Source organism: Triturus cristatus, chromosome 1_1 (assembly GCF_964204655.1).
Source record: "Triturus cristatus chromosome 1_1, aTriCri1.1, whole genome shotgun sequence".
In the NCBI taxonomy this organism is placed as follows: domain Eukaryota; kingdom Metazoa; phylum Chordata; class Amphibia; order Caudata; family Salamandridae; genus Triturus; species Triturus cristatus.
The window spans coordinates 82110587-82132467 of NC_140579.1; the positions used below are offsets into that span (position 1 = coordinate 82110587).

At 48.4% G+C, this 21881-nt stretch overlaps 1 long non-coding RNA gene across 1 annotated transcript in view; it reads left to right on the forward strand.

Annotated features, from left to right (window-relative positions):
* LOC146869513 (uncharacterized) overlaps window positions 1-21881 on the forward strand; it is a 383511-nt gene that overhangs the window by 67441 nt on the left and 294189 nt on the right. The window contains exon 2 of the long non-coding RNA XR_014961066.1: window positions 19152-19289. This is a non-coding gene — a long non-coding RNA (uncharacterized LOC146869513). The remainder of the gene's footprint in view (window positions 1-19151; window positions 19290-21881) is intronic.

Genomic DNA, 21881 nt, shown 5'->3' on the forward strand with positions numbered 1-21881 from the left:
GGCACTAGCGCGTGCTATGCGATATGCGCCTTGGAGTGTAATATGCACAGGGCAGTGTTGTGAAACCTAACTAGTCTCTAAAGTTGTAATATAAAATATGTGCTGGGGAGTGTAACGTTGCATATGCACTGTGACAAAGATATGGATCCCAGATTGTAATATGTATGGCATAGCACTGTGCGTTATAACATAGGCATCGAGGAAGGCACGTTAGATGGGGCAATATAACCCGTGCGAAGACAAGTGTGGCATGACATATTCACGGGGTGGTGTTACAGTGCACATGGGCTAGAGAGTGTCATAGCATATGCACTAGCTAGTGGAATACAAAACAGAGGTGTGTGGCACTCAGCAGGCAATGGTGGGTGTAACACAGCATTGGGCTCTGCCAGTGATGTTCGTCCCCTTTCCAGAGAGTAAAATAAAAAGTATTACACATCCGGCAGTGGATGTGTGTTTTATTAACCGTGAGGGGGTTTCTTGCATAGTTTTGGTCGAATTTTTGTCGAATCCCCTTTGAATGGCTTGGTGTGCATGTGTATTAAATGTGCCCGTCAATAGCTACCCATGTTTGTATAAATAAACGACAAGGGTGTCTACCGGGATTAGGCACGGTAGGGCATCAGACATGTCAGAGCTTCACTAGTGGTGTAAATACTCATTTTAGGCATAGTCGCCTTTTAATGAATATCACACAAATCGTCATGGTGATAGGTACGTACGGTTTGTCCAGCATGTCCTAGGTGTGTCTATAAATATATATTTTTTAAAAATAATAAAAAACAGTGGCCGGCCCTGGGGATTGGGGTCAAACAAATATAATTAGGAGACACGCCCTGGGGGATGGGGTCATCAGGGCCAATAAATTAGAATAAGAAGGGGAACCACACAGCCCCCCTTCTTAAAAAATTAAAATAAATAAAAGACTGGCATCGTGCCGGAGGCCACGCCCCCTCCTTGCAGCACTCTGCAAACGCGCCCCCTGGCGAGTTGTAAGTTGGGGAATTAATTCCTCTTCAATACTGAGGGTCCCTGAGGGCCAACTAGCCCAACAGGCATCTCCAGTATGCGCCAGGGAGCTGCGCTGCAGACAGGTGTTCTGAGGCCAAGCCCCTTTTTACACCTCTCTGCAACGCAGCTCTGCGGGGCTTACTGGAGGTACCTAGTGGTCTAGTTTGACCCTAGGGACCCTTAGGATTCAAGGGGACTTAATCTCTCAACTTAGAACAGCCACAGGGCGCGTTTACACAGTGGTGAAGGGAGGGGACGGGGCCTGAGGTGACGTGTGCAAACACGCACTATGGCGCGTTTTAAATTGGGGATATAATTTCCCTTCAATACTGAGGGCCCCTGGGGGCTAACTAGCCCACCAAGTGCTTCCAGTAAGCGCCACTGAGCTGCATTGCAGAGAGGTGGTCCAGGCCGTGCCACTTTTTACACCTCTCTGCAACGCAGCTCTGTGGCACTTACTGGAGGTGCCTAGTGGGCTAGTTGGACCCTAGGGACCCTCAGGATTTAAATGAACTTAATCTCCCCAACTAAAAACGGACACAGGGCGTGTTTACACAGTGGTGAAGGGAGGGGACGGGGCCTGAGTTAACGTGTGCAAAAACGCCCTGTGGCCTGTTTTAAGAAGTAGTTTTAATCCCCCTGCCCTATTATATACTAGGGGCTTACAGAGGAGGTCATGCTAATCACAGGGGGGCCCCAACGCATAATGTTCCCTAGTGTATGTAGGTGTTTTCACTGTATTCTAAGTGTCTTTTAACATAGCACTGGCTCTAGGACTGGTTAGTCAGACTCAGTTACCACCAGTATCCGTCTGAAAAAGTTGAGGGTACAGGATGATTTTGCAACAAGGCTTCTTTCTGCTCTTCTTTTTGTTCTTTCTGCACGTTATCCTTCTTCCTGCACTTTTCTTCGTCTTTGAGGACTTCTGTTGCTTCTTTCTGCACTTCTTTTTTTTCTTTCTGTGCATTTTTTCTTCTTTCTTCGCATGTCCTATCTCTGTAGGCATAGTTAGAAATTAGCATTTAAAAAACCTTTGAAATTCACAGAAAAAAACATAGGTTTCAGGCACGTTATAATTAGGAATTTGCATTTAAAAAACCTCAGAAATTCACTGAAAAAACCATAGGTTTCAGGGGTCTTATAGTTAGCTGGATTTTTCACTTGTACAAAACCATTGAAATTCCCCCTTTATAGTTAGTTCAGCTAACTATAACTCGCGCGCCCGCAATGCACTGCTGATGACGTCACATATTACATCACTCATGATATGGTCAGTGACATCACTCATGACATCACTGATGACATCTCAAATGACATCACTGATGACATCACTGATGACATCATCCTTGTGATAGAGTGGCAGACCTCCTCTCACCCTAATATAACCTTTGATACACACATTCAAAAATAGAGACTAAAATTTTCAAAACAATGGACATACCAATACCAGTTACAACAACCTCTTCAGTAATTCTAAGATCCACATACACATCCACTCATTCACCAACAGTCCTATACAGTCACTCATACATGTACTCACTCATCATATGTACTCATACACCTATACATCCTGTTACACAATGCCACTCATCAATAGAGTTACTCACACACATAGTCACTCATGCTAATAAAGAATCAAACATACATTTACTTGCATAGACAGTTATACACACACCACCACACTTACTTCTACGGAAACTTACACATACTTAGTCTTTTAAACAATCACTTATAGAAACACATACTTATTCATACAGGAACTCTTTCAATCTCTCACTCTCACATATACTCACTTATATACACCAATAGTCACATATACTAGTTTAAAACATATGTAGTTACTCATAAAGACACTATTGAGACAGTCATTCACTCACTAACACACCCATACACACACTCATCCACCCGTACAGTCCTGCACACATGCTGTCTTCAACACATACAAACAGTGAGTCACTCATTCATGCACCTATGCACTACGTAATACCCCCCACCGAACCATGCAGACACTCAGACTGATACTCAAAAAACCAACTAATAACCTATATAGACACCAATGTAGCTACTCACCAACCCATGCAGCCACTTATACACAAAGTGAGAGACTGATACAGATATTTACATATTTAAACATTACTCACTATCAGAATTTTCTGACGCTCCACATGTGGGGACAACAAGCCTTGGATTCAAGCACTGCTGGACTCTTTTGCGGCTCATTGAAGGGCCGTTTTGCAACATTTTTTCCATCCCACTGGGGTTAAAGGTAGGCTGCAGCACTACGTATCCCAGCCAACACTGGGGTTCTCATTCGAGTAGCCCATTGGAGGGCAGGTACTTAAATTGAAAGCTGCAGCATTGCGAGACTTTGGACTATGCCTATGATTAAGGGAATGTTTTCCCGAAACGGTTCTTTGCTCCTGAGGCGGAAGCCGGGAGACGCTCTGTTTTAAAGTGTGTAATCTGTGTTTTAAAAACTCTACCTTGCTGCTATCTGCTGATTTGCACAACGAGGGCTCCGTGCAGCGGATCCATCGCTCACGTGACGCCCTCCTACCGGCTGGCCACGCCCACCTCCAGGCCACGCCCCCTTCCCGCCCTTCTTAAGCGCCAGCCTTCAAGCGCTCACTTGGTTCTTTGCTCCTGAGGCGGAAGCCGGGAGACGCTCTGTTTTAAAGTGTGTAATCTGTGTTTTAAAAACTCTACCTTGCTGCCATCTGCTGATTTGCACAACGAGGGCTCCGTGCAGCGGATCCATCGCTCACGTGACGCCCTCCTACCGGCTGGCCACGCCCACCTCCAGGCCACGCCCCCTTCCCGCCCTTCTTAAGCGCCAGCCTTCAAGCGCTCACTTGGTTCTTTGCTCCTGAGGCGGAAGCCGGGAGACGCTCTGTTTTAAAGTGTGTAATCTGTGTTTTAAAAACTCTACCTTGCTGCCATCTGCTGATTTGCACAACGAGGGCTCCGTGCAGCGGATCCATCGCTCACGTGACGCCCTCCTACCGGCTGGCCACGCCCACCTCCAGGCCACGCCCCCTTCCCGCCCTTCTTAAGCGCCAGCCTTCAAGCGCTCACTTGGTTCTTTGCTCCTGAGGCGGAAGCCGGGAGACGCTCTGTTTTAAAGTGTGTAATCTGTGTTTTAAAAACTCTACCTTGCTGCTATCTGCTGATTTGCACAACGAGGGCTCCGTGCAGCGGATCCATCGCTCACGTGACGCCCTCCTACCGGCTGGCCACGCCCACCTCCAGGCCACGCCCCCTTCCCGCCCTTCTTAAGCGCCAGCCTTCAAGCGCTCACTTGGTTCTTTGCTCCTGAGGCGGAAGCCGGGAGACGCTCTGTTTTAAAGTGTGTTATCTGTGTTTTAAAAACTCTACCTTGCTGCTATCTGCTGATTTGCACAACGAGGGCTCCGTGCAGCGGATCCATCGCTCACGTGACGCCCTCCTACCGGCTGGCCACGCCCACCTCCAGGCCACGCCCCCTTCCCGCCCTTCTTAAGCGCCAGCCTTCAAGCGCTCACTTGGTTCTTTGCTCCTGAGGCGGAAGCCGGGAGACGCTCTGTTTTAAAGTGTGTAATCTGTGTTTTAAAAACTCTACCTTGCTGCTATCTGCTGATTTGCACAACGAGGGCTCCGTGCAGCGGATCCATCGCTCACGTGACGCCCTCCTACCGGCTGGCCACGCCCACCTCCAGGCCACGCCCCCTTCCCGCCCTTCTTAAGCGCCAGCCTTCAAGCGCTCACTTGGTTCTTTGCTCCTGAGGCGGAAGCCGGGAGACGCTCTGTTTTAAAGTGTGTAATCTGTGTTTTAAAAACTCTACCTTGCTGCCATCTGCTGATTTGCACAACGAGGGCTCCGTGCAGCGGATCCATCGCTCACGTGACGCCCTCCTACCGGCTGGCCACGCCCACCTCCAGGCCACGCCCCCTTCCCGCCCTTCTTAAGCGCCAGCCTTCAAGCGCTCACTTGGTTCTTTGCTCCTGAGGCGGAAGCCGGGAGACGCTCTGTTTTAAAGTGTGTAATCTGTGTTTTAAAAACTCTACCTTGCTGCTATCTGCTGATTTGCACAACGAGGGCTCCGTGCAGCGGATCCATCGCTCACGTGACGCCCTCCTACCGGCTGGCCACGCCCACCTCCAGGCCACGCCCCCTTCCCGCCCTTCTTAAGCGCCAGCCTTCAAGCGCTCACTTGGTTCTTTGCTCCTGAGGCGGAAGCCGGGAGACGCTCTGTTTTAAAGTGTGTAATCTGTGTTTTAAAAACTCTACCTTGCTGCTATCTGCTGATTTGCACAACGAGGGCTCCGTGCAGCGGATCCATCGCTCACGTGACGCCCTCCTACCGGCTGGCCACGCCCACCTCCAGGCCACGCCCCCTTCCCGCCCTTCTTAAGCGCCAGCCTTCAAGCGCTCACTTGGTTCTTTGCTCCTGAGGCGGAAGCCGGGAGACGCTCTGTTTTAAAGTGTGTAATCTGTGTTTTAAAAACTCTACCTTGCTGCTATCTGCTGATTTGCACAACGAGGGCTCCGTGCAGCGGATCCATCGCTCACGTGACGCCCTCCTACCGGCTGGCCACGCCCACCTCCAGGCCACGCCCCCTTCCCGCCCTTCTTAAGCGCCAGCCTTCAAGCGCTCACTTGGTTCTTTGCTCCTGAGGCGGAAGCCGGGAGACGCTCTGTTTTAAAGTGTGTAATCTGTGTTTTAAAAACTCTACCTTGCTGCTATCTGCTGATTTGCACAACGAGGGCTCCGTGCAGCGGATCCATCGCTCACGTGACGCCCTCCTACCGGCTGGCCACGCCCACCTCCAGGCCACGCCCCCTTCCCGCCCTTACGGCCACCCTTATTTATGTGTCAATACAGAACGCGCAGCGGACGAGCGCAGCGGGAGCGCCGACTTCGCGCCGAAGTCGCGCAAAAGTCAAGCCCGTCTGCGCCCGTCCGCGGCCGAACGGGGCAAGGGGCACGACACCATGCTCAAATTCTTTCTTACTCCTCCAAGGACCTCATCGCCCTTCGAGGCATCTGGCCACTTCCGGACTCCGTCCGTAGACTCGTTCACTCCCTGGGCCTTGCCCCCACCCTCCCCATACCTCTGCCCTCCCCGCGGCGGTTCTCCCTGCCACCTTGCGTCCCCAGCCCCGACCCACCCCCCACCACTCCAGCTCTGTCCGTCATTCTACTCAATACCAGGTCGGCGGTCAAGCACCACCATGAGCTGTCCGTCCTACTCGACACCGAGAAACCGGATCTACTGCTCTTGACCGAGACCTGGTATTGCGATTCCTCCCTTCCCGCTCTCCTGGCCACTCTTCCACCGTCCTACGTGGTCCTACGCGCCGATCGACCGGCCGGCAGGGCGGGCGGTGGGGTTGCGCTAATCACCAGGTCAGATCTGCACTTCCAGACACTCCCCTCTTCCCCTATGGCCCCTGCTGACTTCCTGGTGGTCCGCTCCCTCCAGACCTCCCCTCCCATCACCTGCCTCCTCATGTACCGCCCCCCTCAGTCCTCGCCTTCTTTTCTACCTGCCTTCCAAGATCTACTGGCAAATCTGGCGGTTAACTTTGCCTCGGTGTTGGTGACGGGGGATTTCAACTACTGGCCCTCTGACCCACACGAGTGCCCCGCCTCAAGAGAATTTACTGATTCTCTGTTTTCCTTCAACTTCGTCCCGTACATCTCTGTCCCTACTCATTCCCACGGGCACACACTTGATCAGGTCTGGGCTCTCAATCTCCCACTGGCCTCGGTGGTTGTCTCTCCTTGCCCCTGGTCCGACCACTCCCTCATTTCCTTCTCCATTCCTCACAACCCATCCCCCAAAACCCCGCTCGCCAAAAACACCTGGGCGCGGAACTGGAACAGGCTGGATCTCCCCGCCCTGACCTCCCTGCTTCACAATTCCATCCCCTCCCTCTCCGGCTTATCTTCTGCCTCACAGGCCAAGGCCATTAATACCTGGCTGGCCGGAGCCTGCGACTCAGAGGCCCCCCTGCGACGCATCTCCATTCGCCGGCTTAAAGACTCTAACAGATGGTTCAACGACCACCTAAAAGAACTCAAACTGAGTGTCCGGAGGGCGGAGAGGCAGTGGAGGAAGGAGTATAGCCCCTCACTAAAAACCCATTTTTTGACACTGTTGGCCGAATACAAATCAGCAATCTTATCTGCAAAGACCGACTATTTCTCCACGAAAATAACGTCGGCCGCCAATAAACCCAGGGCTATCTTCGACATCGTGAACGACCTGGCGTTTTCAGATCGAGCCTCACCCCAAATCCCTCCCTCCCAGTCCCTCTGCGACCAATTAAACAACTACTTCGTGGACAAGATCACCAATATCAAGGCAAATATCCCTTTACCCTCGTCGGCCTTCGTCGATCCTTCCCCCCCCCCTGTACAAAATCATCTCACCGTCATCCCTCCCCTCACTCAGGAATCCTTTCTGGCGATACTCCCCAAAGTTAAATCGGGGTCCCCGGCGGATGTCTGCCCTGCACGCATCCTACAGCAAATTTATTCTAGCTGCCCGGATCCCCCGATTGCCTTTCTCAATAGTGCCTTGGCTCAGGGTATGGTGACTCCAGTACTAAAAGCGGCCACAATAGTACCCCTGCTGAAGAAACCCGGCTCGGACACTTCGATCTCGTCCAATTTCCGGCCCATCTCCCTGTTGCCCTTTCTGGGCAAAGTGATGGAACGTCATGTCACCGCAGCTCTGAGCGCTCACATCGAGGCCAATGGGGGGCTGGCCTCTCGTCAGGCAGGATTCCGCCCCAGGCACTCAACAGAATCGGTTGTAGTCTCTGTCCTAGACAACCTCAGAAAGGGCATGGACGATAACAACTACCAGGCACTGGTCCTCCTCGATCTCTCCGCCGCCTTTGACACGGTGGACCACACCATCCTACTTAACCGTGTCAGGGCGGCTGGTATCGGAGGATCAGCCCTGGTCTGGCTCTCCTCCTTTCTGAGGGACCGCACCCAGGCGGTCCGTCTAGGCAACTTCACCTCCACTCCCCTTCCTGTCACCTGCGGGGTTCCCCAGGGTTCCTCTCTCTCCCCTCTTCTCTTTAACCTCTACATCTTTCCTCTTATCTTTGCTCTTCAGCAGCTGGAGGTCACCGTTTTCAACTATGCGGATGACCTCCAGCTCATCTTTGATCTGTCCTCCTCTTTTCTCTCGGTCACTAACTTCCAGTCTACTATGACATTCATCAGGGACTGGATGAACCACAACCATCTTAAACTGAACCCTGACAAAACCGAGTTGGTTCTTACTGGTGGTTCATCCAGCCCCTGGAACTCTTCCTTCTGGCCCTCTTCCCTCGGTCCCGCACCATCCCCCTCCCCCACTGTCAAAACACTGGGTGTTAAAATGAACAATCAGCTCACCCTTCACTCACACATCAGCTCCGTGGTTTCTTCCTGTTCCCTCACTCTTCGAACCATTCGCTCTGTATCCCGTTTTTTCTCCCCCCAGGCTCTGAAGACCATTATGGCCGCCCTGGTGATTTCGCGTCTGGACTACGCCAACGCCCTTTTCCATGGAATCCCAGCTTACAGCCTGCGTAGACTCCAAGTCATTCAGAACCAGGCGGCCAGACTGATATTTGGCCTTCCACGTTATCACCACACCACTCCCCTCCTGATAAAACTCCATTGGCTCCCTGTGAAACAACGTTCCCTTTTCAAAATCGGGTGCATGGTCTTTCAGGCCCGTCAGGGCACTGCCCCTGCTTTCATCACCTCACTCATCAAACCCTACGTCCCCGCTAGAAATCTCCGGTCCTCCTCCAAGTCCCTTCTCCAGATCCCCCGCTTTTCGCGCAAAAAGTGGGGCGGGTCCAACTTTTCCACTCTGGCCCCTTCCTTCTGGAACTCCCTCCCTGACAATCTCCGCTTCGCAACCCAATACCTTCCTTTCCGCAGAGACTTAAAAACCTTCCTATTCAGCCAGGCTTTCCCCGCTTAAAAACTATCGCCCCGGTCTTCCTTTCCCTCAGCCAATGAACCCTCAGCGCCAAGAAACCGCTAGGTGTATGCTGCGCTCTACAAGTGTTTTAAATTAGAAATTAGAATTAGAAACGCGTCAGGCAGCATGTATTAATTAAAGCGTCTGCTGTGCTTAACGGATGATTCTTGTGTCCCGAGTGCGTCCTCATTTTGCTGAGCAAATTGTGTATGATGTATTCGCGCCGGCTTCAGGGCGTGGAGGACGCACCACTCACCGGATTTCATGGGGCCACGGGGCGCAGAATTTTCTGACGCTCCACATGTGGGGACAACAAGCCTTGGATTCAAGCACTGCTGGACTCTTTTGCGGCTCATTGAAGGGCCGTTTTGCAACATTTTTTCCATCCCACTGGGGTAAAAGGTAGGCTGCAGCACTACGTATCCCAGCCAACACTGGGGTTCTCATTCGAGTAGCCCATTGGAGGGCAGGTACTTAAATTGAAAGCTGCAGCATTGCGAGACTTTGGACTATGCCTATGATTAAGGGAATGTTTTCCCGAAACGCGTCAGGCAGCATGTATTAATTAAAGCGTCTGCTGTGCTTAACGGATGATTCTTGTGTCCCGAGTGCGTCCTCATTTTGCTGAGCAAATTGTGTATGATGTATTCGCGCCGGCTTCAGGGCGTGGAGGACGCACCACTCACCGGATTTCATGGGGCCACGGGGCGCAGAATTTTCTGACGCTCCACATGTGGGGACAACAAGCCTTGGATTCAAGCACTGCTGGACTCTTTTGCGGCTCATTGAAGGGCCGTTTTGCAACATTTTTTCCATCCCACTGGGGTAAAAGGTAGGCTGCAGCACTACGTATCCCAGCCAACACTGGGGTTCTCATTCGAGTAGCCCATTGGAGGGCAGGTACTTAAATTGAAAGCTGCAGCATTGCGAGACTTTGGACTATGCCTATGATTAAGGGAATGTTTTCCAGAAACGCGTCAGGCAGCATGTATTAATTAAAGCATCTGCTGTGCTTAACGGATGATTCTTGTGTCCCGAGTGCGTCCTCATTTTGCTGAGCAAATTGTGTATGATGTATTCGCGCCGGCTTCAGGGCGTGGAGGACGCACCACTCACCGGATTTCATGGGGCCACGGGGCGCAGAATTTTCTGACGCTCCACATGTGGGGACAACAAGCCTTGGATTCAAGCACTGCTGGACTCTTTTGCGGCTCATTGAAGGGCCGTTTTGCAACATTTTTTCCATCCCACTGGGGTTAAAGGTAGGCTGCAGCACTACGTATCCCAGCCAACACTGGGGTTCTCATTCGAGTAGCCCATTGGAGGGCAGGTACTTAAATTGAAAGCTGCAGCATTGCGAGACTTTGGACTATGCCTATGATTAAGGGAATGTTTTCCCGAAACGGGTCAGGCAGCATGTATTAATTAAAGCGTCTGCTGTGCTTAACGGATGATTCTTGTGTCCCGAGTGCGTCCTCATTTTGCTGAGCAAATTGTGTATGATGTATTCGCGCCGGCTTCAGGGCGTGGAGGACGCACCATTCACCGGATTTCATGGGGCCACGGGGCGCAGAATTTTCTGACGCTCCACATGTGGGGACAACAAGCCTTGGATTCAAGCACTGCTGGACTCTTTTGGGGCTCATTGAAGGGCCGTTTTGCAACATTTTTTCCATCCCACTGGGGTTAAAGGTAGGCTGCAGCACTACGTATCCCAGCCAACACTGGGGTTCTCATTCGAGTAGCCCATTGGAGAGCAGGTACTTAAATTGAAAGCTGCAGCATTGCGAGACTTTGGACTATGCCTATGATTAAGGGAATGTTTTCCCGAAACGCGTCAGGCAGCATGTATTAATTAAAGCATCTGCTGTGCTTAACGGATGATTCTTGTGTCCCGAGTGCGTCCTCATTTTGCTGAGCAAATTGTGTATGATGTATTCGCGCCAGCTTCAGGGCGTGGAGGACGCACCACTCACCGGATTTCATGGGGCCACGGGGCGCAGAATTTTCTGACGCTCCACATGTGGGGACAACAAGCCTTGGATTCAAGCACTGCTGGACTCTTTTGCGGCTCATTGAAGGGCCGTTTTGCAACATTTTTTCCATCCCACTGAGGTTAAAGGTAGGCTGCAGCACTACGTATCCCAGCCAACACTGGGGTTCTCATTCGAGTAGCCCATTGGAGGGCAGGTACTTAAATTGAAAGCTGCAGCATTGCGAGACTTTGGACTATGCCTATGATTAAGGGGATGTTTTCCCGAAATGCGTCAGGCAGCATGTATTAATTAAAGCGTCTGCTGTGCTTAACGGATGATTCTTGTGTCCCGAGTGCGTCCTCATTTTGCTGAGCAAATTGTGGATGATGTATTCGCGCCGGCTTCAGGGCGTGGAGGACGCACCACTCACCGGATTTCATGGGGCCACGGGGCGCAGAATTTTCTGACGCTCCACATGTGGGGACAACAAGCCTTGGATTCAAGCACTGCTGGACTCTTTTGCGGCTCATTGAAGGGCCGTTTTGCAACATTTTTTCCATCCCACTGGGGTTAAAGGTAGGCTGCAGCACTACGTATCCCAGCCAACACTGGGGTTCTCATTCGAGTAGCCCATTGGAGGGCAGGTACTTAAATTGAAAGCTGCAGCATTGCGAGACTTTGGACTATGCCTATGATTAAGGGAATGTTTTCCCGAAACGCGTCAGGCAGCATGTATTAATTAAAGCGTCTGCTGTGCTTAACGGATGATTCTTGTGTCCCGAGTGCGTCCTCATTTTGCTGAGCAAATTGTGTATGATGTATTCGCGCCGGCTTCAGGGCGTGGAGGACGCACCACTCACCGGATTTCATGGGGCCACGGGGCGCAGAATTTTCTGACGCTCCACATGTGGGGACAACAAGCCTTGGATTCAAGCACTGCTGGACTCTTTTGCGGCTCATTGAAGGGCCGTTTTGCAACATTTTTTCCATCCCACTGGGGTTAAAGGTAGGCTGCAGCACTACGTATCCCAGCCAACACTGGGGTTCTCATTCGAGTAGCCCATTGGAGGGCAGGTACTTAAATTGAAAGCTGCAGCATTGCGAGACTTTGGACTATGCCTATGATTAAGGGAATGTTTTCCCGAAACGCGTCAGACAGCATGTATTAATTAAAGCGTCTGCTGTGCTTAACGGATGATTCTTGTGTCCCGAGTGCGTCCTCATTTTGCTGAGCAAATTGTGTATGATGTATTCGCGCCGGCTTCAGGGCGTGGAGGACGCACCACTCACCGGATTTCATGGGGCCACGGGGCGCAGAATTTTCTGATGCTCCACATGTGGGGACAACAAGCCTTGGATTCAAGCACTGCTGGACTCTTTTGCGGCTCATTGAAGGGCCGTTTTGCAACATTTTTTCCATTCCACTGGGGTTAAAGGTAGGCTGCAGCACTACGTATCCCAGCCAGCACTGGGGTTCTCATTCGAGTAGCCCATTGGAGGGCAGGTACTTAAATTGAAAGCTGCAGCATTGCGAGACTTTGGACTATGCCTATGATTAAGGGAATGTTTTCCCGAAACGGGTCAGGCAGCATGTATTAATTAAAGCGTCTGCTGTGCTTAACGGATGATTCTTGTGTCCCGAGTGCGTCCTCATTTTGCTGAGCAAATTGTGTATGATGTATTCGCGCCGGCTTCAGGGCGTGGAGGACGCACCACTCACCGGATTTCATGGGGCCACGGGGCGCAGAATTTTCTGACGCTCCACATGTGGGGACAACAAGCTTTGGATTCAAGCACTGCTGGACTCTTTTGCGGCTCATTGAAGGGCCGTTTTGCAACATTTTTTCCATCCCACTGGGGTTAAAGGTAGGCTGCAGCACTACGTATCCCAGCCAACACTGGGGTTCTCATTCGAGTAGCCCATTGGAGAGCAGGTACTTAAATTGAAAGCTGCAGCATTGCGAGACTTTGGACTATGCCTATGATTAAGGGAATGTTTTCCCGAAACGCGTCAGGCAGCATGTATTAATTAAAGCATCTGCTGTGCTTAACGGATGATTCTTGTGTCCCGAGTGCGTCCTCATTTTGCTGAGCAAATTGTGTATGATGTATTCGCGCCGGCTTCAGGGCGTGGAGGACGCACCACTCACCGGATTTCATGGGGCCACGGGGCGCAGAATTTTCTGACGCTCCACATGTGGGGACAACAAGCCTTGGATTCAAGCACTGCTGGACTCTTTTGCGGCTCATTGAAGGGCCGTTTTGCAACATTTTTTCCATCCCACTGAGGTTAAAGGTAGGCTGCAGCACTACGTATCCCAGCCAACACTGGGGTTCTCATTCGAGTAGCCCATTGGAGGGCAGGTACTTAAATTGAAAGCTGCAGCATTGCGAGACTTTGGACTATGCCTATGATTAAGGGGATGTTTTCCCGAAACGCGTCAGGCAGCATGTATTAATTAAAGCGTCTGCTGTGCTTAACGGATGATTCTTGTGTCCCGAGTGCGTCCTCATTTTGCTGAGCAAATTGTGGATGATGTATTCGCGCCGGCTTCAGGGCGTGGAGGACGCACCACTCACCGGATTTCATGGGGCCACGGGGCGCAGAATTTTCTGACGCTCCACATGTGGGGACAACAAGCCTTGGATTCAAGCACTGCTGGACTCTTTTGCGGCTCATTGAAGGGCCGTTTTGCAACATTTTTTCCATCCCACTGGGGTTAAAGGTAGGCTGCAGCACTACGTATCCCAGCCAACACTGGGGTTCTCATTCGAGTAGCCCATTGGAGGGCAGGTACTTAAATTGAAAGCTGCAGCATTGCGAGACTTTGGACTATGCCTATGATTAAGGGAATGTTTTCCCGAAACGCGTCAGGCAGCATGTATTAATTAAAGCGTCTGCTGTGCTTAACGGATGATTCTTGTGTCCCGAGTGCGTCCTCATTTTGCTGAGCAAATTGTGTATGATGTATTCGCGCCGGCTTCAGGGCGTGGAGGACGCACCACTCACCGGATTTCATGGGGCCACGGGGCGCAGAATTTTCTGACGCTCCACATGTGGGGACAACAAGCCTTGGATTCAAGCACTGCTGGACTCTTTTGCGGCTCATTGAAGGGCCGTTTTGCAACATTTTTTCCATCCCACTGGGGTTAAAGGTAGGCTGCAGCACTACGTATCCCAGCCAACACTGGGGTTCTCATTCGAGTAGCCCATTGGAGGGCAGGTACTTAAATTGAAAGCTGCAGCATTGCGAGACTTTGGACTATGCCTATGATTAAGGGAATGTTTTCCCGAAACGCGTCAGACAGCATGTATTAATTAAAGCGTCTGCTGTGCTTAACGGATGATTCTTGTGTCCCGAGTGCGTCCTCATTTTGCTGAGCAAATTGTGTATGATGTATTCGCGCCGGCTTCAGGGCGTGGAGGACGCACCACTCACCGGATTTCATGGGGCCACGGGGCGCAGAATTTTCTGATGCTCCACATGTGGGGACAACAAGCCTTGGATTCAAGCACTGCTGGACTCTTTTGCGGCTCATTGAAGGGCCGTTTTGCAACATTTTTTCCATTCCACTGGGGTTAAAGGTAGGCTGCAGCACTACGTATCCCAGCCAGCACTGGGGTTCTCATTCGAGTAGCCCATTGGAGGGCAGGTACTTAAATTGAAAGCTGCAGCATTGCGAGACTTTGGACTATGCCTATGATTAAGGGAATGTTTTCCCGAAACGGGTCAGGCAGCATGTATTAATTAAAGCGTCTGCTGTGCTTAACGGATGATTCTTGTGTCCCGAGTGCGTCCTCATTTTGCTGAGCAAATTGTGTATGATGTATTCGCGCCGGCTTCAGGGCGTGGAGGACGCACCACTCACCGGATTTCATGGGGCCACGGGGCGCAGAATTTTCTGACGCTCCACATGTGGGGACAACAAGCTTTGGATTCAAGCACTGCTGGACTCTTTTGCGGCTCATTGAAGGGCCGTTTTGCAACATTTTTTCCATCCCACTGGGGTTAAAGGTAGGCTGCAGCACTATGTATCCCAGCCAACACTGGGGTTCTCATTCGAGTAGCCCATTGGAGAGCAGGTACTTAAATTGAAAGCTGCAGCATTGCGAGACTTTGGACTATGCCTATGATTAAGGGAATGTTTTCCCGAAACGCGTCAGGCAGCATGTATTAATTAAAGCATCTGCTGTGCTTAACGGATGATTCTTGTGTCCCGAGTGCGTCCTCATTTTGCTGAGCAAATTGTGTATGATGTATTCGCGCCGGCTTCAGGGCGTGGAGGACGCACCACTCACCGGATTTCATGGGGCCACGGGGCGCAGAATTTTCTGACGCTCCACATGTGGGGACAACAAGCCTTGGATTCAAGCACTGCTGGACTCTTTTGCGGCTCATTGAAGGGCCGTTTTGCAACATTTTTTCCATCCCACTGAGGTTAAAGGTAGGCTGCAGCACTACGTATCCCAGCCAACACTGGGGTTCTCATTCGAGTAGCCCATTGGAGGGCAGGTACTTAAATTGAAAGCTGCAGCATTGCGAGACTTTGGACTATGCCTATGATTAAGGGAATGTTTTCCCGAAACGCGTCAGGCAGCATGTATTAATTAAAGCGTCTGCTGTGCTTAACGGATGATTCTTGTGTCCCGAGTGCGTCCTCATTTTGCTGAGCAAATTGTGTATGATGTATTCGCGCCGGCTTCAGGGCGTGGAGGACGCACCACTCACCGGATTTCATGGGGCCACGGGGCGCAGAATTTTCTGACGCTCCACATGTGGGGACAACAAGCCTTGGATTCAAGCACTACTGGACTCTTTTGCGGCTCATTGAAGGGCCGTTTTGCAACATTTTTTCCATTCCACTGGGGTTAAAGGTAGGCTGCAGCACTACGTATCCCAGCCAACACTGGGGTTCTCATTCGAGTAGCCCATTGGAGGGCAGGTACTTAAATTGAAAGCTGCAGCATTGCGAGACTTTGGACTATGCCTATGATTAAGGGAATGTTTTCCCGAAACGCGTCAGGCAGCATGTATTAATTAAAGCGTCTGCTGTGCTTAACGGATGATTCTTGTGTCCCGAGTGCGTCCTCATTTTGCTGAGCAAATTGTGTATGATGTATTCGCGCCGGCTTCAGGGCGTGGAGGACGCACCACTCACCGGATTTCATGGGGCCACGGGGCGCAGAATTTTCTGACGCTCCACATGTGGGGACAACAAGCCTTGGATTCAAGCACTGCTGGACTCTTTTGCGGCTCATTGAAGGGACGTTTTGCAACATTTTTTCCATCCCACTGGGGTTAAAGGTAGGCTGCAGCACTACGTATCCCAGCCAACACTGGGGTTCTCATTCGAGTAGCCCATTGGAGGGCAGGTACTTAAATTGAAAGCTGCAGCATTGCGAGACTTTGGACTATGCCTATGATTAAGGGAATGTTTTCCCGAAACGCGTCAGGCAGCATGTATTAATTAAAGCGTCTGCTGTGCTTAACGGATGATTCTTGTGTCCCGAGTGCGTCCTCATTTTGCTGAGCAAATTGTGTATGATGTATTCGCGCCGGCTTCAGGGCGTGGAGGACGCACCACTCACCGGATTTCATGGGGCCACGGGGCGCAGAATTTTCTGACGCTCCACATGTGGGGACAACAAGCCTTGGATTCAAGCACTGCTGGACTCTTTTGCGGCTCATTGAAGGGCCGTTTTGCAACATTTTTTCCATCCCACTGGGGTTAAAGGTAGGCTGCAGCACTACGTATCCCAGCCAACACTGGGGTTCTCATTCGAGTAGCCCATTGGAGGGCAGGTACTTAAATTGAAAGCTGCAGCATTGCGAGACTTTGGACTATGCCTATGATTAAGGGAATGTTTTCCCGAAACGCATCAGGCAGCATGTATTAATTAAAGCGTCTGCTGTGCTTAACGGATGATTCTTGTGTCCCGAGTGCGTCCTCATTTTGCTAAGCAAATTGTGTATGATATATATATATATATATATATATATATAAAAAACCAGAGGTTTCACACATGTTATAGTTAGCTGTACATTTCACTCGTAAAAAACCAATGAAATTCCACGTTATAGTTAGATCAGGTAACTATAACTTGCGCACCCACAATAAACTGCTGATGACGTCACATATTACATCACTCATGACATCAATGATGACATCTGAAATTACACATTGTGGATTGCGGTCGCGCAAGTTATAGTTACCTGATCTAACTATAACGTGGAATTTCATTGTTTTTTTACGAGTGAAATGTACAGCTAACTATAACATGTGTGAAACCTATGGTTTTTTAAGTGAATTTGCAAGGTTTTGTAAATGATAATTCCTAACTATAACGTGTGTGAAACCTATGGTTTTTTCAGTGAATTTGTACGGTTTTTTAAATGCTAAGTTATGTATTTATTTTTTATTTTTTTTTCTGGTTTTTCACTGTGCACACACCCGTTTTTGCAGCCAGAATAACTCTATTTCTGCCGCGCTCGTTCTCCCCTCAGAGCGGCCGCCATTTTGTTTAACGCGCGACGCTCGCGCTTGCTAATGGCTTACTTTATTTATCTTCCTTTTTTCTAAACTGGCCTCTTTGATGATTTTTGAACCCTGGAGACCGATTTTTCATCATTTGGGATATTGGACTGCATACACTGATGCTTTGACATTTTTGTTTTCTATACTACAGAAATGAGGTAATTTTCTCACTGTTGCTTACATATTGTGAGTCTACGTTTTCTGCATTTCGCCACACCTTTGGTTCGGATATTCATTGATGTAATTAGCGCCAACTTTGCAGACTTATTTTTAGTGAAGACTTTCACTTGTTTTGCCCTTCGTGGATGGACATTGTTATTACATTACATGTGAGTGGACTCCTGCACATTCCAGACTCCTTCATTCCACGCTCTCCTCACCTACCCCACGGTTGCAAAGAACTAGTTTTCTATGGGTAAATTACACAATCCCAAATTTGTTTTTATTCCCTCGGGGAGCACTTCTGTGACAACATCTCCACTCCTCTCAACAACGGACTCTCCTCCCAAGGCAGCCCAAATGGCGGGATTGTCTCTTCCTCGCTCCTCCTCAGCGCAGCCACTTTCGAATAAATCCTCACCTCCATCAACATCTACTAAGCGTCTGAAACAGGACTCTTCCTCCCCAGATAAATCGCCATCTCCTTTCTCTATGGAGATGCTTTTAGAGGAAATTTGTGCTTTACGCCCGTTTGTAGAAGAAACCAACAATAAAATGCAGTTTCTTGAAGAGAAATGGTCGTCCATGGATAATAGAGTGATATCTGTGGAGCGGCAGATTTCGGATCTTCAATCTACATCTCAACGGGTTTCCTCTTTGGAAAAGTCTGTTTTGGCGCTCCAGCAACATACTGAGGAATTGGAAAATAGAAATAGGAGGAATAACCTTCGTATTTATGGTTTGCCGGAAACTTTGTAAGGGGATGATCCTGTACTCTTCTTCTCCTCCTTCCTTCCGAAGCTTTTGGATATGCCGTCCCCCACCTCTCTTAATATTCAGAGAGCTCATAGACTTGACGCTCGTTCATCCACATCAACCAAACCAAGAGGAGTCATTATTCTTTTTTTGAAATTCACGGATCTTCTTTCTTTTCTCTCAGCTGCTCGATCTAAACGTCATGTCTCCTAGTTGGGTCAGAGAGTGTTCCTCTCCCAGGATGTTTCGAATGCTACTGCTTCTCGACGGAAGGAATTTTTGTCTCTACGTGCTCCTCTAAGACATGGACCTTTCAAGACCCTGCTGGACTTAAAAACTTCATTCATATTCGTTCTAATTCTGCTATGGAAACTTCCTCCTCTTCCTGTGGCTGATTGTCTAACTTTTTCTTCTTTTGCAGGTTTCCTGAACATGTTTAACTTTCTCTTCCCTTACAGGTTTTCTAATTATGTTTTTGTCTTTGTTTCCATATGTTAGACTTTACTTATTAGACTGTAAATTCGCTTTCTTCACAATTTTTTCATCTAATTATAATTCATTTCTTCCCTTTGTTTAATAATAATGTATACTCTCTGTTCCTCCTTGATCTTGTTAGACATCTTTATTCTTCATTATCCTCATTTCTTCTAATTGTTTGTCGGTCTTTAACATTTCACCCTTTGTTTCTCTTTGTTTATCTCTATGATCTCAAATGTTATTTATTTATTTATATAGATGGATTGATTTCTTCCCCATTTGATTCTTCATTCATGTCCTTCGTCCTGGTGCGGCCCGGTCTGGACTCCCGTTTTGGGAGACCTGTCTCGTTGAGTGTCGCCATCTCCCCGTTGTCCTATTTCGTATTCCCCTAAGGTATGTTTGCCTCAGTCATCCTTTTGGGATATGTACTGTCTCTTCTTGTAATTTCCTCCTTTTTTTCCTGTTTCCTTTTTCCTTTTCTTTCCCCTTTATTTGTTGATCAAGTTCACTTTTCCTTCATTTCCATTTCTCCCCTATCTCTTTGCGCTATTCTATTTTCTCGGTATTCTTCCTATTTTTCTCTTTTTCGGCTTTTTGTATATGCATCTTTTTAACTATTTTCTATCCTACTTGATTTTATGTTATTTGTAAATTCAAAGTTGTTACTTGGAATGTAAAAGGTTTCATTAATCCTATTAAGCGGCAGAGAGTTCTTTCCCATTTAGCCTCTTATAACCCGGATATAACCCGTTTTTGCAAGAAACCCATCTTAATGATATTGAATCTCTTAAGTTAAAAAGGAATTGGGTGGGTACAGTCTTATTCTCGCCTTCCAACAACAAAAAGAATGGTGTTGCTATCCTATGTCACAAAAGACTAAAGTGTACGGTTCTGTCTCAGGAAAAGGACACTGATGGACAATGGATATTAGCCAAATTATTACTTAACTCTATTCCTTTAACTGTCTTCAATGAGTATGGTCCTGTGCAACCAGATTACTCTTTGGCCTTTAATTACAAGGAAATGTATCCAATATAAGGATGAATCATTTATTTTAGCTGGAGATTGTAACCAGATTGTTGACCCATTCCTGGACCGTAAATCCACAGTTCGTTTCACACCACATAAATCCCACAAACAATTTCTTAACACCATTTCGCAATCACATCTCATTGATTCTTGGCGTCTCTCACACCCTGACACTTTGGACTACTCTTTTTTCTCTCCTCCTCACTCATCTTTATCTCGTCTCGACTATATCTTTCTTTCTAAACCTTTATCTCAAAACTTATTGTCTTCTTCTATTGAACCCCTTGTCATTTCGGACCATGCCCCTATTGTAACAGATCTTGATCTGCTTCCACCACGTCCCAAGCCCTCCCGTTGGCGCTTTAATAGCGCACTTCTTACCGACCCCAGTTTCTCCTCCTCTTTTCGTTCTTTTGTTGAGGAATTCTTTCTCTTTAACTGTGACCCTAGTACCACTCCTCATGTTCTCTGGGACTCTTTTAAGGCCACTGCAAGGGGATTCATTATTGATTTTGTCTCCCGGAAAAAGAAACAATATTTTCAAAAACGAAAAACTTCCCTGGCACATATTAAACTTTTGGAGCACCAGTTTTATACTTCTTCAGATAAATTTATGTCACCAGATCTCTTACGAGCAAAGCTGGAGTTTAATAAATTAACTACAGATAATGCCTCTTCGATTCTTCTTCGTAGTAGTGCCCGTTATTATGGAGGCCGCAATAAGTCAGGAAAACTCTTAGCTAATTATCTTAAATCCCGTAAGGAGCGTGCTCTCATTGACTCTATCTACTCTTCTGACAATGTTCTTCTCCATAAAGATAAGGAAATACTTGATCAATTTCAATCATTTTATCAGCAACTCTACACCCCAGAATGCCCTCCTACTCCTTCTCTTATTCAGAATTATTTTGAGAAACTTCCTAAACCGTCCAACTCTCATCTTAACTTTCCGAATCTTGAACTTGACCTCTCATTGCATGAACTTACTATAGCCTTGACCTCTCTTACTAAAGGTAAATCCCCAGGCCCTGATGGCTTTCCTGTGGAATTTTATTTGCATTTCTCAGACCTTTTACTGCCCAAACTTTTGACCCTTTTCCAATCATTTTATTCATCCGGCAAGGCAGAAGGTACTTTTCAGGATGCTACCATTTGTCTTATCCCAAAAGAAGGTCGTGACCATCAGCTATGTAAAAATTACCGTCCGATCTCTTTAGTTAATGTGGACTATAACATTTTTGCCAAATTACTTGCGATGCGCTTAGATCCCCTCATACCTCATCTCATTGGCAAAGAACAATGTGGCTTCGTTAAAGGTAGACTCACATCGGATAATTCTCGCCTATTTCTTAATGTCCTAAATAAAGCTTCCTCACTTTCAACCCCTCTTGCCGCTATCTCTGTTGATGCGGAAAAGGCCTTTGACAGAGTCGATTGGTCTTTTTTGTTTGCTTCATTACATTGGCATGGTTTTGGCCCCAAATTTATATCCCTTATCTCTCTGTTATATTCTGCTCCCAAGGCCTCGGTACTTGTGAACGGTCAACTCTCTTCACCTTTTACTCTCCGGAGAGGTGTTCGCCAAGGTTGTCCTCTCTCCCCACTTCTTTTTGTCTTGACTCTTGAACCTTTTTTATCTTCCATTCGTAATAATATTTCTATTTCTGGTTTTCCATACGGTAGTAATCAATTGAAGCTTTCTGCTTATGCAGACGATATCTTATTGTTTATTTCTGATCCAGAATCATCTATACCCCCCTTACTGTCCGAATTCAACTCCTTTTCTTTGGTATCAGGATATAAGATTAACTCAGATAAGACTGAAATTCTCCCTCTTACCACATCCTGTCTTCCTCATTTTTTTTCCCCTACTGGTTTTGCTTGGAATAGCTCAAAGATTAAATATCTTGGTATTTGGTTCTCTAATTCTATTTCCTCTTCAGTTAAATTAAATAT